The sequence below is a fragment of the Seriola dumerili genome, unplaced genomic scaffold (genome assembly GCF_002260705.1).
Source record: "Seriola dumerili isolate Sdu_G_001 unplaced genomic scaffold, Sdu_1.0 BDQW01000003.1, whole genome shotgun sequence".
Lineage (NCBI taxonomy): Eukaryota > Metazoa > Chordata > Actinopteri > Carangiformes > Carangidae > Seriola > Seriola dumerili.
This window is the reverse complement of record NW_019174258.1, coordinates 16,502,726-16,518,966: the sequence shown is the minus strand read 5'-3', so window position 1 is coordinate 16,518,966 and position 16,241 is coordinate 16,502,726. Positions and strand designations below refer to the sequence as shown.

The following is a 16,241-nucleotide window of genomic DNA, read 5'->3' as shown; positions in this document are numbered from 1 at the left end:
AAGTAGAGAGCTACTGGCAAGCTTCACATAAAACAACATCAAAAAGTGAAGCAACATCGAGCCTCTGCTGTGTTAGCAAATACACTTATTGTTGCTGAAGCATGTGAACATTATTACAGTGAATATCTCAGAATCACAACAAATCACATCAAAACTATACAGTTTGATAGGTTACACTCTCTGAACTCTCTGGTCTGCTGGTTGACAAAATTACATTTTGAACAAATTAACAAACAATGACGGGAGCTCCTCTCTGATGCTGCTGCCAAACAGACTCAACAGGCAGATGTCTCGATACATTCTGGATTTTCAGTTTGTTTTCTCGCTGAAATATCCCAAACTGATTTGATATGGAATCAAATTGAAGTCTGTATCAAATAGAGTGGAATCAAACCACGAAATTAACTCCAGTACCATAAAATATGCACTTCAAATAGTACACAACAACAAACAAGTTATTTTACAAGTTCAACATTAAAAACAAAGTATTTGATATGTGGAGGAGTAGTATAATCATTCTGAACCGTGTTTTAAACTACAAGCTGATTTTTTAAGGTTTGTAAAGCTGAAAAAGCTCCTATTAAAAAGTGCTTTTTGTTTTTTGTTCATGTTTATTCCATATTCAGTTATGTGCACAAGAAACACAAGAAACACAATTTAAGTAGCCTATTGCATGAAAACATACAGACTTTGAACTAAGTTTTTTAAGATAATAACAATACAAAAACATAAGTACGCTGCCAACTAAACATTAATTGCATTTTAAAATTAAATTGAAAATGTACCAATAAGTTATTAAACTTATTTAAAGTGCACTATAGTAAAATGTATTTAAAAAGGTCAAATTCTGCAAAACTTTAGTTAAACTGTTAAACAGTTAAACTGATCAAAGCACACCCTCAAAGAAAGGACTAATTTGCTGATTTTTATAATTGGTTTATAGTGTAATTAGGACGGATTACAATTTACTGTGGAATGCCATCTAAATTAGTATTGAATAAATAAATAATACAGCTATGAAACAAATCCTGAAACAAATAAATTAGATAACGCATGTAGAAATATAGAAAATATTTATTAAAGTGAATAAATTAACAAATAGCTATATCAGTGCTGTTCTTGTGCTGTTGCTTTGGTCTGAATCTGTGAGCTAACCACGCCCCCTCATTTGAATATAATAGATAGAAATAAAAAGAGCTGGGAAATAAATGTGGCATTAGGAAATAAAAGTGTCCAGAACTAAATAAATGTGGAATAATAAAACTTATCTCCTGAAAAAAATAAAGTGGAATCATAAAATAAATATAAAATGAAAATATATTCATATTTACATTTATTTATATATTTCTACATGAATTACCTATTTTTTTATTTTAGGATTATTTCATAGCTGTTTCATTTATGTATTTATTTGTTTATTTAATTTAAGTTGTGCACTAATAAAACACCAGAAGTATACTTCCTATGAATACACTAAATATCAGTTTACTTATTGTAAGTACACTTTAGTACGCTGCAGCTGTAAACACCCCCCTAATAGTAATAGTTTGATCCAGAAACTCCAACTCAGTGAAGAGGCACTTGGCTAACCAGTGGTGAAAATATGATCAGTCAGTCAGTCAGGAACATTCTAGATTATAGGGCTGGCCCCACTGTTACAGTCCAGCCAAAAAAAAATAAGGCCAGTTCATACTCATTTTTCCTTTTTTTCCTCTCTCCCATCTCTCCCGTTATTTTTTATGTTATTTTTTTTATGGTGGAAAATAACATGAAAACAGCATTTAGGCATTTTTACCACCAGCATGGTAAACTACAACGATGCACTGAGTGTCCAATGAAAATTGTGAGGTGCAGTTCCTCGAGGCAGGGTGAGGCAGATTTTACTGCAGCCTTTACAGACAACACTGAAGTAGAGTCTCATCCTCACCTTCATCCCACTACTGCACGCACACACACACACACACACAGGCATGCACACACACACACACACGCACACGCACGCACACACGCACGCACGCACGCACACACACGCACGCACACACGCACGCACACACACACAGAGAGAGAGGCAGAGATTAGCCAGCGCCCAGCACTGCAGGGAACATGAGGTCATAGCATAGCTAGTGAGCTGCATATTCCTGCTATCTTTTGCTCAAGTTTTAAATAATGGCTAGGAGTTGTGATTAAAAAAAAAAAAAAAAAGAAAAAAAACTCTTAACTTGCTTACATCCTCACAATCACCTCAACGTGACTACACACTGCCAGCTGAGAACAGATGAAGAGATTTAATCAATTCCTATCATTTTTTTTTTTCCACCACCAACATCAATTCAAAACACGGGGAGTTAAATCCTTAGCCATCTTGATGAATATATGAGGAGAGAGAGGCAGTTAAAGCCTTGAATCGACGAACAAGCCTGGAGTTAATGTGATGTGTGTGGTGACATTCTCCAGACCAGGCAGTCCTCCTCTCTCTCAGGTCTATGTGAAAGCTGTATATATGGAAATAGACACACGTATTGTGAGAAGAGGGATGACTCATCTTCAGACAGGAAAACTGTGGTTATTTTGTCATTACTGAAACCTCTGTGCTTGAAGTCTTCACGGGGCAGAACTCTATGAATATTGCCCATAACTCATTAACCAATCATCATAAATCTTGGTAGATATCTTCAGGCCGTGTTTGGGAATTTACTCACCAAAGCATTCTGAGTCTGACCCAACTTCAGACTTTCCTTATCTCAACTTGTTCAGGAAATTTTGTTTTGTTAATCCAGTACTGCAACTTAAGAAAACACATGCAAATACACACACGTGCTCCAAATTCAGAAAGCATCTTCATCAGTTTGACTGTCGCTCTCGGAATTAAGGCAAAAATAATTTAAAAAGAAAAAAGTGATGAACATGCTGGGACGCACTTGTTGTTCAATGCCCAATTGCGACTTTTGAAGTTGAAAGTATTGAACAACAAGTGCGTCCCAGCAGGTTCATCACTTCCTAGTGTCCCCCTGGAAACACTTCCGTTGTGTTGTGAGTATTAGCAGCTCATGTGTTGTCAAATTGATGAAGATGTTTTCTGTATTTGTTTGTGTTTTGTCTATTTGCATGTGTTTTCTTAAGCTGCAGAGCATTTAGCTCTCAGTGCCACCGTAAAATTGGCTTAAACGATCAAAACAAATTTCTACACGTTTCACCTGCCAGACTTCAGAAAAATTCAAATAAATCACTCGTACGTCCCACAGAGCTGAAATCATTTCAGCACATCCACTGAACTGCAACAAAAGCCTCACTGCAAACTATGGTCAATCCAGTGATATTCATCCTCTTGTTGTAATTTGTACTGTATGCATATGCAACATTTACATTTTTGCAATGTGTTGGATTTGATGATTCTCCTGAAACCAGCAGAATGCTGTTTTTTTTCAGGTCTTTCACACCAACATTGTATCTGTTTTAAATGTTTTGAGGTTAAACAGACAAAACAAATACCTGTTTTGCCTGTGATATCTCCGTGGAAACACCAGATCACCAGAGTCCTACTATGGTACCAATGTAGCAACTCATACATATGGCATCCTACTGCTTGGACCCTGGTAATTTCCACTTGTGGCTGTATTTTAAACTTTAGTGCTTCAGTCTATTCACTAACATTTGTTGGCCGTTCCATTGTCACAGACTTAATCAACACAGAGACTATTCAAGTGATTTACTATTACACCTGAAACGTCACAGAGACACATTTTTAAAAAGAATGGAAAAAAATGTTGAAGCGACATATCAGATATCCTATGGGCCACGCTTCAAAAATTGCATCCTACATTTCCCACAATACAACTTTTTAGAGCTAAATGCCCACATCTTTCATTCTCCACGTGCCTGTTTGTAACACAGGCTTTCGATTATAAGTCTCTCATCTGGAAGCACAAACTGAAATAACCCTGGTGACATCCCCATGACATCACCAGGGTTATGTTAGGTTTGTTCAACTTCATGTTCGACAGCAGTTCCTGAAGTCAGGTGAAGTCGATCTCGAAAGCACTGTTTCTCAAATTTTGGAAAACTGAGAACTGAGCCTGATGTATAAAGTTGGTGGGGTGCTCCTTTAGAATGATGACATTTACAAAAACTGCTATCATTCACAAAAATAAACAGAAAGTGAGTGGCCTGCGGTAAAAGTTACCACAGTCCAGACCTCTGGGACTTCAGTGGCAGCCTCTGTGGCGGGTGCACAGAATATTAATGGGATGTGGGCGTACTAAAGTACTTTCATTGCCAGATGACTGCTGGAATGACTTGTGACTTACTAAACTGTATCTAAAACAGCTTTCATACACTTAGTACCACAAACTATTTTTAGCTTCGCTCCAAAAATACATATCAGTGGAGAGCAGACGGGACAGGAGCTGCTGCTGTGACAGTGGCCAGGTGAGATGAGTGACAGCCAGCAGACACATGTGAGATGATCATCAACAGTAGATTGACATGTTTTATTCAACACAGCGCAAAGGATACGCTACGGTTACACAGCATGTACACACTTTGTATTAATGGATGAATATTAACAAGTATATTCATCACTCCTGGGAGAGTGTGATATGACACATACTATCCTTATATGAGTGTGTGTGTGTGTGTGTGTGTGTGTGTGTGTGTGCGTGTGCATGTGTGTGTGTGTGAATGCGTGTGCGTGTGTGTGTGTGTGTGTGTGCGTGTGTGTGTGTGTATGCGTGTGCGTGTGTGTGTGTGTGTGTGCGTGTGTGTGTGTGTTGTGATGAGAAACTGACAAAGTGATTTCCCTGTGTCCTGAAAATAATCCGTGTGGAAGGTCTGCAAGTCTGACAGCAGTTCTGGACTGGGCAAGAGACGAGAGAGAGAGAAAGAGAGAGAATGAGAGAGAAAGAGAGAGAGAGAGAGCAAAAGACATGAATAGAAATTAGGAGGAAAATCCAGTAAAATGGATGGCATTCATAACGTCTCAATATGCCTGTGTCTTCTCTTTATGCTTTAATAAAAAGGAGATCAGATATCTTGCTGAGCTACTGCTGATACCAAACTGGTGTCACATACATTCATATATCTGCATATTGCAGCTTTACACAACCTAGAACCAAAACCTGCCTCACCATACTCGGATTTGCATTATATTCTTTTTAAAGCTGCATAAAACAGGATTTTTTATTTACACAATGAATCATATGGCTGTGTAATTCGTTACCAGTTGTCCTGATGTCACTGAGGATCAACAGCCAGGCCTGCCAGCTTTATATAAAACTAAAAAACAGACATAAAACACAAAATCATATAAGATGACATATAAGACAAAAGCTGACATAGACATTGACAGAGTGTGTTTGTACACTAAGAGATAATGGACATTATCGTGAAGCAGTTATAATGATGTATGTGATGATGTATGATATGAGTCGGGGAGTGAAGATTAGATTAAGTGTAGATTAATTAGGGTGTGTGTGTGTGTGTGTGTCCATGTTCAGTGGTCTAGATTAGTGGTTGGTGTGTGAAGTAGGGAAATGTGGCAAGTGAAATTAATTTCCTACAGAGAAAAATGGTAACAGGTGTAAGCATTAAACTTTACTCTCCAGACATGTTTTAAACTTAAAAATATTCTTAAACTATGATTAATATTTTGTTTAATATGGTTTTAAAAATAAAATCAGAGACTAGCAGACGGTCAGCAACAATTAGCATAGTTAGCATTTTCTATTTGTTTATGTTGTTTGTTAGCTTGTAACTGGCAGTGGCTGACACTGTGTCAGTGGTCGTGCTAATGCTAACTCTCTTTCTCTGTACTGACAAGGTTTCAGGTTTATTTAGCCCCGCCCCTCATCCCCACAAGTTGACAGGATTGGTTCCTTAGGTTTGTGACGTCATTGGTTCACTGCAGTTCAAGGTGGGAACACGCAGTCATGGTGCTGATGATTATTTCTCTCATCTTGTGTTATATAAAAACATATGAACGTTAAAAAGGGGTGAAACACTTGATTTTCATCGGAGGGGTCTTTCAGTTAATGGAAGGTTCTGTATGACCAGTGATATCCACCTCAGCTGAACAGACAAAGAAATAAATAAAAGCAAAAAATTCAGAAGTGCTTTAACTGAAACTCAAACAAATAACTCAGCACAATACCAGACACGCTGTCTGAGTGACAGGTGTATCACCACCAGAGTAATGAACACAGCAGCAAAGGCCGGGAAACTATCACACAGAAAATGGGATATTGAGGATTAACCACTTTCAATTTAAGCTTCTCCCCAAACTTAACCCAAACCCTGCACCTATACTGGAGTCTGGACCCACACTATGTTTTCACTTCAATGATTTCACTCACTCTTGTATGCTTGTCACTTTCAACATACACACACACACACATATATACAAATATAGAAGATAGAAAATAGATTTCCATAGAGAAGCTGCTCCAAGCGTTAATGGAAACGATGATCGATTTGCACAGACAAGAAAGTAGCAAGTATCCTCATCCACAGCTTCCTGTGTTTCTTTCCAAAAAAGCCTCAATACAACACACAGTTGCTCTCTGCCTGCTACTGCATCTTTCTCTCTCTCACACACACACACACACCCACACACACACACACACCCACACACACACACACACACACACACACACACAGTACTTGGAAGTCCTGCTTGTTTATCAAGCCTTGCTTCTAATGTGCCAAGATATGTGTTTGGACAGGCAAACCTCGTTATCCACATATGGAAGGAGTCACTTTCAGACACACCTTCACGGAGCTGTTTGAGGGTTAGGACTTGGTCTTAGAGGCAGAGCTAGGTTTAGGTTTAGGCTTAGGCATTTAGACGTGATGGTTAGGGTTAGGGTAAGGGCCTATTATGTTAATTATGTTCATGAGCGTCCTCACAAAGATTGAAGTACAGGTATGTGTGTGTGTGTGTGTGTGTGTGTGTGTTAATACAGGGTCAGTGCAGTGGTATCATGTTGAGATCTGCTGTTTGGAGAGCACAGACATACTCCTTTATCTCTGTCGACAGCTCCGTGCCTGCTCTGATTCTGCTTAAAAACTACTAATCACTGCTGAGACATTCTTGGCCTGTTGCATAAAGGCCCTGCAGCAGCTTCACACACACTCGAAGCTCTGAAACAGCTACATCAGTGTTCCAAGTTGGAACAAAAGATTTTTCAGAGCAGAATTAATATTTTTCCCCCTGAAGGAATAATCCGCTGAATATCTGTCTTCTCAGTATCAAACACTCAACCTGTAGGCTTGATGCTGTAGGTGGCTCCAGATGGGATTCACAATGGCAGGATCCAAACAAGGTTTGTTTTTGAATGACTCAATGGCTACATCCACACTACTACATTTTACTGATGCATCACTTTTGCTCCTGCCGTTCACACTACGCTACTGCGCCTAAAACAGAGACTTTCAGAAGCGCTGCTGGACGCGTTTTAGTTTGAAAACTTTGGGTTGTTTTGTATCTGGACGGGCAAAAACTGAGACCTTTGAAAACGATGATGTAGACATCCAGGTCTATGATATAATAATGAATTAGTGTTACTGACCTTGTTGTCTTTGCTAGCAGCTGCTGTTCAGTTAAATTCGGTTAAAACGTAGTATTTTGTGCAACTAATCAACTGCAGAGTGGACAAAGTGCTTCCTGCTTACACTGGCTCATGCATGCCCAGTGTATGTAATCAGTCATGTATGTATGCGTCTTCAGGTGTGACTGTATGGACGGATTTCACTTCTAATATGGAGCTCAACGGTCATCTGGGTGGAGATTGTTCTTGTTTAAAAACAGTTTTAAAATGAAAGTAGTGTGATTGTAGCCAGAGACATTGCAAACCATACCTGTCAAAACTGGAATACCAAAACTACAGCTGATAAATATAGTACAAATGTTTCTTCATATAGTTCAGTTCAGTTCAGTTTGATATATTAGGCGACATAGCCCTCCATTAGAGCGCTTACATTACTACACAGAGAAAGAAAAAAACATCTGATTCAACTCATAAACCCTATATTAACTAACCCAGCCTTGGTAATGACAGAAACAGAAACCAAAAACCAAAAGACAATACTTGCCTAAAAATAGCAGCTACATTTACATGTGGTGAACAGGTGCTAGTTTGTGGCAACATAATCTGCATGTCAGCTTTTGTCCATTTAGCAATGTGCTGACAATATGTTTGCTATTCATATCTGTCAGAGGTCTTTCCTTCGCCTGCTGAGGTGGTGAACCCAGTTCTTTCTAACCAAAAAGTGGGTAAACAAGAATTCCACTGGGTGTATGCTACACTACACCGCTCCTCTCAGGGCTTTGATCTAAATGAGACTCCCGGGACCCGAGCAAAACATGGTCTGCAGGACATGGCTACATTGTGTGATTTTAATGTCAGCTTTTAAGCAGGTTCTCTGGCAGGTAGGCAGGGACAACAGACTCACCCACAAAGCACGAGCAGCTGTCTGTTGTAGTGCCAGGGCAGGGCAGAGCCTGGGATCAATTTACACCCAGTTATCCACGCAGGCCCATCGTTGCTATTTTATGTCATTAATTAAGAACGTTTTTTATGGAGGGGCGTTGAAGTTTGGTCTTGCAAGTAGCAAGCAAGTACGGGCAGGAAAGTAACTGTTCTAAACAGTTTCACAGCTCATTAAGGAGTCGATGGATGGGTAAAAAAAAAGATGTCTAGATTCCATCTGGGTAAACTCATCTACAAATATGGCACTATTATTCTCTGAAGCAGAGCAGAGGGGAAAGCAGAGAGCAGGCTGCGGCCAGCAGGCCTGACTGCAGGAGGAAGAAATTTCCCTCTTTCCACTGAAGCTTGAGAGCTGATGGTTTCCTCAAGTAAACTGTGGCCTTTGGCTACCGGCCCAATCATCCACGGTGGCAGCTCTCTGCCAGTTCTTCCCTTTGACTGTACGTCTCTGACTGTATGTGCTGATGTGTGTGTGTGTGTTTGGAAACTCCAGACTGTACTGGAAAGTAGAGGCTTTTTTCTGCCAAGAGTTGTGTTCCTCACATTGGAAAAGGATTTCCTTCAATAGACATAATACAAGACAGGCCAGAAAGTTTCGGGGGTGTGTGGGTTTTAAAGGATGTAGAGGTGACTCAGTAGCTTTTCCTTCCACACTTAAAAGGCTTAAAATTGTTCCTAGATTTGTAAAGTCATCCTTTTTTTTTTTAACTCAGAGGCATATTACACAGATATACAAACTGTATACATGCATATGCACAAAGCAGTATTTTCTTATTTTCTTGGATATATTTTGGACATAATAATCTGATCAATCTTTCATAGTATATATAAATAACAACATCTCCTCCAACCTGAACGACCACACAGGTCGTTTTTTTCAACCCTCTGATTCAACCCATAGGAGCATCTCTATGGCTGCACATGTACTGGATCTCGGTTGTCATGGTTACAATAATCAACACGCCGACCGTAGCGACGCCGACTCTACCGACAGTGGTGTACCTACCTTTGTCACCATGGTTACTATGATAACAGTCATGGCTTGGTTAGGTTTAGGAAAAGATCGGGATTTTGGTTAAGATAAGTATTTCCTCAACGTTACGTGGTCTTTGTTGCCATGGTCACAATATAAACAGCTAATTTCAATTGGGAATCGAACACCGCTCTCCTGTGTCACATTCATCCATCCAGCACAACCTCCTCCTGACGTGGACTTTGTCTCTCTTTATACTACATCGCCGCACTTTTCCCTTTGCTCCTGTCATCATTACTATGACCACTAGATGTCGCCTAGCAACAAAATGTAACTATGGGTCATAATAACCTGATGCACAGACGACCTGTGGGCTTGTTTTTTCTTTTACAGGAGGACAGTCTCATAGATAAATAAACGTTGATTTTAGTGCAGCTTTAGGGTTTCACAGGTGGCTCTTCTGTCAGTTAAGTCCCTGTCATCATCATCACAGCTCATGAGAACTCCACAGTTGTTAGTCCATACAAACAAAAAGGAGGAATCACCTCCTGTGCGGGAAGCACTCACGGGGATTTAGAACACCATGTGAGAACATTTCACAGGCTTCTCACTCATGACATACTGTGGTATGAGCCAAAGTCTGGGCAGAATTGTTTTACTGATATTTTCTCCCCTTCCTTTTTCCTTGCAGGAGCACATCTGTGCAGCTGCAGTCCCTGGTTTCTTCTGCCAGTGTTTCAGGTTCAGCAGCAGAGAACTTTCACTCACTCTCTTTTGTGCTCCATTGTTGGCAGACATGCTCACGATGCAGCTTTAACAGCCTCACGTCAGGTCTTAATTAGCGGCAGTGCATTCAAATTAACTCAACCGTAGCTCTGCTCATTTACATCACTCATGCTTAATACCCCGCCAAATTAAAAAAGATTGAAAGACACAAAATGTTGTGGCTTGGACAGTAATTTGTGGTGGGCTTGGGAAGCAGAGATTTCCTCTTTAGTACCCCCTATCGGGCCCCGGCCGCCTCGCCAGCGTGCCATCCGCGCCTTCACCTACAGGTGAAGAACGCCACTGTGGTTCTGATCGCTGCATAGTCGCGCCCGGTTGTGGTTGCCGTCGCGGTCCCGCGGCTGCCGATTGGGGCGGCGTGGCCGGTCGCCGGCGCGCACAGAGTAGATCCTAATGTGTGGTGGAGTAGCTGTCGGGGGGGGGGGGGTGGGCATTAAAGACACTGACAGGGACTGTAAAAATTTTACACCTAGCAAAAAGTGGTGCAAATTGAAACATAAATGTCTTTGCTAGTTGCGGACCGACACATTTGTCATTTTCCCATCCAGCGCTCACCTTGTTTAATCTGAGCACCCATGGGCGTGTTGATCTTAAAATGAGGCGCGTTGCTATTTGAGGCAGCAAAAAGTGACTGACCAACAAAAACCTGGTCTGAAGTCGGTGGCGCAGTATTTCACTTTTATTTTAACAGCGCATTATCAAGAGAGTACAACGCGCCAACATGGGTGGGTACATTGTGCACTGATTAGATTTTGGTGGTCAAAGCTCAAGTTTGTGGTGACCTAAAAAAACATAGTTTTATCTATAACTCACACATTCATACACTAATCATGACACAATTTTACTCAAATGTCTATAAGGATAAAATGAAGTGATGACATTTGATATCCAAATGATCAAAGGTCAACTTCACTGTGACATCATAAAGTTCTGACTGTTATTCAAGACTGTAACTCAGGAAGGAGAGACTGTGACCATGCTTGCTGAAAATTGGCTGGTTAGCCGAAGCGTAGACCGTGAGGCTTTCATTCTAGTTCTTTTAGACGGGGGTTAAACCTCGGCGTGTTTGAGCTGTGGTGGGACCTTCCCCCTCTTAATAATATTGAGGATACTAAGTGAACCTCTTTAAACAGCTTGACTGGAACAGCATCAAGGCAGTCAGTAGTGAGCTTCAAGATGGAGATGATTTTGGGCAGAAATGTGCCAAATGCTGGTGGACTCTTGTCTGGGGCGGAGATAGCTTCATCAGAGGGAGAGAGACTCTGGCAGATATTTTCAACCTTGTGTAAAAATAATTTTTTTGAAGTGCTTGCAGCTGATTGTAGAGGGGTCCAGGCTAGGTCTACGAGGGGGGGTTATAACAGAGTAAATGCTCCTGAGCAAGAGTTTTGGGCTGTGGCAAGTACATGTTTTGCCCTCACATCCTTAACAGACAGTTGATATTTTGTCAAAAGATGTTTAGAAGTATCGTGGGAGAGCTGTATTTAATAATATAGCAGGTGGTTTGGGTGACAGTCATACCAGAGGCTGGAGTTCACATCCAGAATCCTGTCTGTGGTTTGGTTTAGGCAACAGAAGTACTTTGGTTATGGTAAAGTTCTTTGCACTTTATCATGGGCGATTGTTTTATAGGTCTAGGTGTGGTTTAGGCAGGTGAAGGAAGCAAGGTCAGAACTGACATTATACCGGGGGGGGTTGGAGTTGCACCCGTGGAGATTGGGGGTGGGATTGGACAGACCACAAGGGAGATGCTGGAGGCAAGACACTTTGGAGAAAAAAAAAAGCGACCGAGAAAATAGAGTATGGACTGTTTCGGTACGAACTGAACATCCACACAGAAGAGTGGACTGAAAAGACAGAACGGCTCCCGCGGCCCATTCAGAGCCTCCGTCCGGTGGAGGAAGAGAAGGACGCAGAGGTAAGTCAACTACACACTCTCTCTCACTCACACACACACATATACACACAAGCACGTTGACAACGGACCTGCCTGTCGCTGAAAACAACAACACATACCTGTTTATTTCACATGAAGCAGAAAGTAAGAGCCGATCACAAGTGGTCAATCATTAATCAGCAATTATAATCATCATTTTAAAGCAGGTGTGAACTCACGTACTTAGAGCTGTCCACTTATGATCAGATCACTGCAGACACATGTTAATGCAGCTCTGAACAGGGCCTAGGTCACACTTTCAAGTCCAATGCAGGGAGAGGCACCAGGTTATGGGCTTGCTAGCCGTAAGGAAAATCATTTATCTGTGATTAGCTCAGCAACGTACACCTTGGTTAAATGTACATTTTGGAACCTTTTTCTCTATTAAAACAAACCACAATCTTTCCCCAACTTTAACCAAGTCCTGTGAGTACCTAGACAAAGTTTAATAATGTACAGAAAGACTGAATGAACACACTCTCTGTGAACATTGTACTGATATGTCCAGTATCAACATATTTGTGGCTTACCTTATATGTGAATTAAAAACATTCCCTCATTATGGTTAATTGAAAACATAACCTGATCGCAATTACGTTTCTTTCAAAATTCATTTGCTGCTGTAAATTAGATGAATATAAACATCATTTGTAGTTGACGCATTGGGTTTCCTGTTTTCCAGCAGCAGGTCAGCTTTGTTTGTCGAAGCAGTGAAATGCAGCAGCTGAACTCAGACCAGTCGCAGCAGATCAGACACATCAGAGCAGGTGCAGATTCATAAGTGATGCAAGCCTATAATAAGGAAAGGAATCTCTGAGACACACACACACACACACACACACACACACACACACACACACACAGAGTATCAGTCATACTCACACACATACAAAACAGTTCTCACAACAGCTTGTACATTTGCAAGTCAGCCATAGATGAAAGGCAGTGCCACCATACCAGAGCTTGTGTAATCCCAACTCCAGCCTCTCACGCTGGGAGGCAGCTCGCTCTCAGATGATTCATTTTCAAGATTCTCTACACCTTCCTATTCTCTGTTTCACCACCAAAACCCAACAGACTGACAACCTGAGCTTTCTAGAGCCGTTTCTTATTTTTGGTCTCACCCGGTTGTGTAACCATCAGTTTTTACAGAGCAGGTCCCTCAAACACCAATTTGTTCGCTCCCACAAGAAAGCCACCCTCCTCGTCCTCCTCCTTCTCATTACCATCATTACTGCCACTCTTCCAGCAGCCTGCTCCTGCTCTTTAATACAGTCCTCCTCATCCTCATCATGTCATCCTTTCTGGAGGACGCTGAAGGTGAGGAAGACAGCTCTGAGGCATCACCAATTCATCAACCCAATGCACAGATTCCACTCGATCCCCACAGACACAGAATCTCCATCAGCTGCCTGAACCGGTGATGAGTTGCATTGCAGATGAAGACAAAAGGGGGAAGTGTTTAAAAGGCGGCATATGCGGATGTTAGGCACTATAGGTAAGCAACCAAGTAACTGTAGCAGTCATTATCAGACTGTACAGCACCAACACCAAGACAGTTTAATACTGTGTGGGGCAACTGTTGAGTTAATGATAGGGAATGAAACTGCAATCGTTTTCAGATGTTAAGAGTGATAATCACATGTACTTAAAATCATCCAAAGCAGCACAAGAGACCTCCGAGGAAATACAAATTCATATTGGAATATATTGTAATTACCTGTAATTATCTCATCACATAGTATTATAATGTTTCAAATAAAAATCAATATTGAGCTTTTAAGCCTGATATTATGTTTTAGAGTTAATGTAGTGTTTCGCCACGGGAATTATGCTGTAATCCTGGCATTGTGTGTGTGTGTGTGTGTGTGTGTGTGTGTGTGTGTGTGTGTGTGTGTGTGTGTGTGTGTGTGTGTGTGTGTGTGTGGAGGGCGGGAGGGGGTCGCACAGTCATATAAGAGGGTAACCTGTATTCTCTAAGTTAGATTTAAATATAAAATGCGGAAAGAGAAAGGTTTAGGGATGAGCTGCGATGAGGGACTTTAGACTCTTGCTCTAAGTGTTTCTAAAATTCTGAGATCTGCACAGACAACAGCGTTGATAAGCATAATCACTGAACACATTAAGAAGGAAAACGGTCCACTGACCTGTTGGAAGCAGCCTGGAGAGCACAGTACACTTGTTTCCTCTGGAGCCGAATGGCCGCGCGGAACTACATGAGCCGAACAGTGCGCACCATTCATAGAGTGGAGGAGTGGAGGAAACCTGCAGACGCCGGCTTTAATACACGGTGCTTTGGAGGCGAATGGTAGCTGGATGGACAGACATGCTCTATTCTCAGAAAAGCATATTTTCACTTCTTTGTTTCAGACAACAACCTCTGGCGCTCAAGTTGTGTTTAAAGGTCCATCAGCCTATAGACGCGGCTCATCTCTGCCCGAGAATAACCGGCAGTGTTCTGACAGCATCTTGAGGTGAAGTCACACCATAACACCAGTGCTGCCCTCACAGGATCCTTGTGGAGAGTATTTACAGTAATTTCTCTATTTCACTTCCAGCTGCACGCACGGTGCGACGACGGAGGGACTGAGTGTTAAAGACAGTCGGGGACCGTGTGCTGGAGCGTGCACTGTCCAGGAGTCCACTTACCTTTGCCCCTAAAGTCGTGGCAGGACAGGCGGCGTGCGTACAGTCCAGCAGCGCACGCTGACAAGATATACGGACCGCGAGCAGCTCCAGTCCGCTGTGACACGCTAATAAAGTGTACCTCCTGCCAAACAGCACAAACTGCATTTACCGACACGGATTTTTTTCCAGCACACCTGTAGCTCACATGAGTACCCACTCTGGATGCACCACAATGTCCACACACCCGTGCATACACACACACATACACACACACACACACACACACACAACGCGCTCTCGCCCTTGACAAAGGTGTTAAAGAGTCGACAGAGACCTACCGACCTGGAGCATGTAGTCTGTGTCTGGTCCCGGAGCCTGTGAGATGAGCAGCTCGGAGCTGTGCAGAGATGGAGCGGAGCGCTGTTTATGTGTCAGCCGGTGTCGGCGCGCAGAGACGTGGCCAGTCCCTGTCCGAAGCGCACGGTCCTGCGCCGCCTCTATTTACTCCAGCTGGAGGAAAGGCACGCCCACTGCATGTGTGTGTGTCTGTGTTTGTGTGTGTGTGTGTGTGTGTGTGTGTGTGTGTGTGTGGGTGTGTGTGTGTGTGTATGTGTGTGCGCGCGCGCGCGTACGTGCGCGCGCGTATGTGAGGGGGTATTCCTCATTGCTCTATTCATTGGAAACCTAGCTATTTTCAAGGTGCAGCATTTACAGATATGCCACTGAGGTCAAATGAAAGTATTGATGATCAAATAAAGAAAGAAAATACAGAATTATAAAGAAGATAAACGCAAAATCTGTTTCTAAAACGTTTTTATTGATTGTTAAACTCATTTTTCATACATTCTTTATTGTGTCAACTGTCTGTAAATCTTGTCTCTTAAAATCTAAATGCTATTTCAAAGCTTCCTCCACGCTGCCACAGATTTCGCCTAATTGTGGTGGGGAAATGATGATTATTTATTTTTTGTTGGTCTAGACGGCTAGTCAAGTTCTTCTTCAGTCGACATATATTATCCCCAAATCCTCCGAATCAAAGGAGAAAATACTTTATTTCTAACTGTGCTTCAGGATGACACAAAGTGTTTGCAGATCTGACTCTTATCAGCTGGTCAGTGTCATTTGTCAGTGACTTCCAAATCCGTTAACCTACAAATTACTGGTGAAATTGTGTTCTGGTGTTACATTATAGACATATGGACATACTGTATACCGAAACAAAAGACATGGTAACCCTTTAATTTACAGTTGTAATTATGTAATAATGTGAAGCAATTACCAATTGGTCAGTAATTATACAGTAATGAATTGTTATAATTAGTAATATATCCCACCTACAGGGTAAGACAGGTGGGTCATTTCTGTATGGGCTTAATGTCTGTCTATGTTTCAAATACACAGTGCACATGGCACTTTACAGCCAGTGGAAAGTTAA

At 41.7% G+C, this 16,241-nt stretch overlaps 1 protein-coding gene across 1 annotated transcript in view; it reads right to left on the bottom strand.

Moving 5' to 3' along the window:
• cemip (cell migration inducing hyaluronan binding protein) overlaps positions 1–15,267 on the bottom strand; it is a 198,561-nt gene extending 183,294 nt beyond the window's left edge. The window contains exon 1 of the mRNA XM_022743348.1: positions 15,145–15,267. The gene's annotated coding sequence lies outside the window, so the exon portion shown is untranslated. The remainder of the gene's footprint in view (positions 1–15,144) is intronic.
• Between the last annotated feature and the right edge of the window lie 974 nt (positions 15,268–16,241).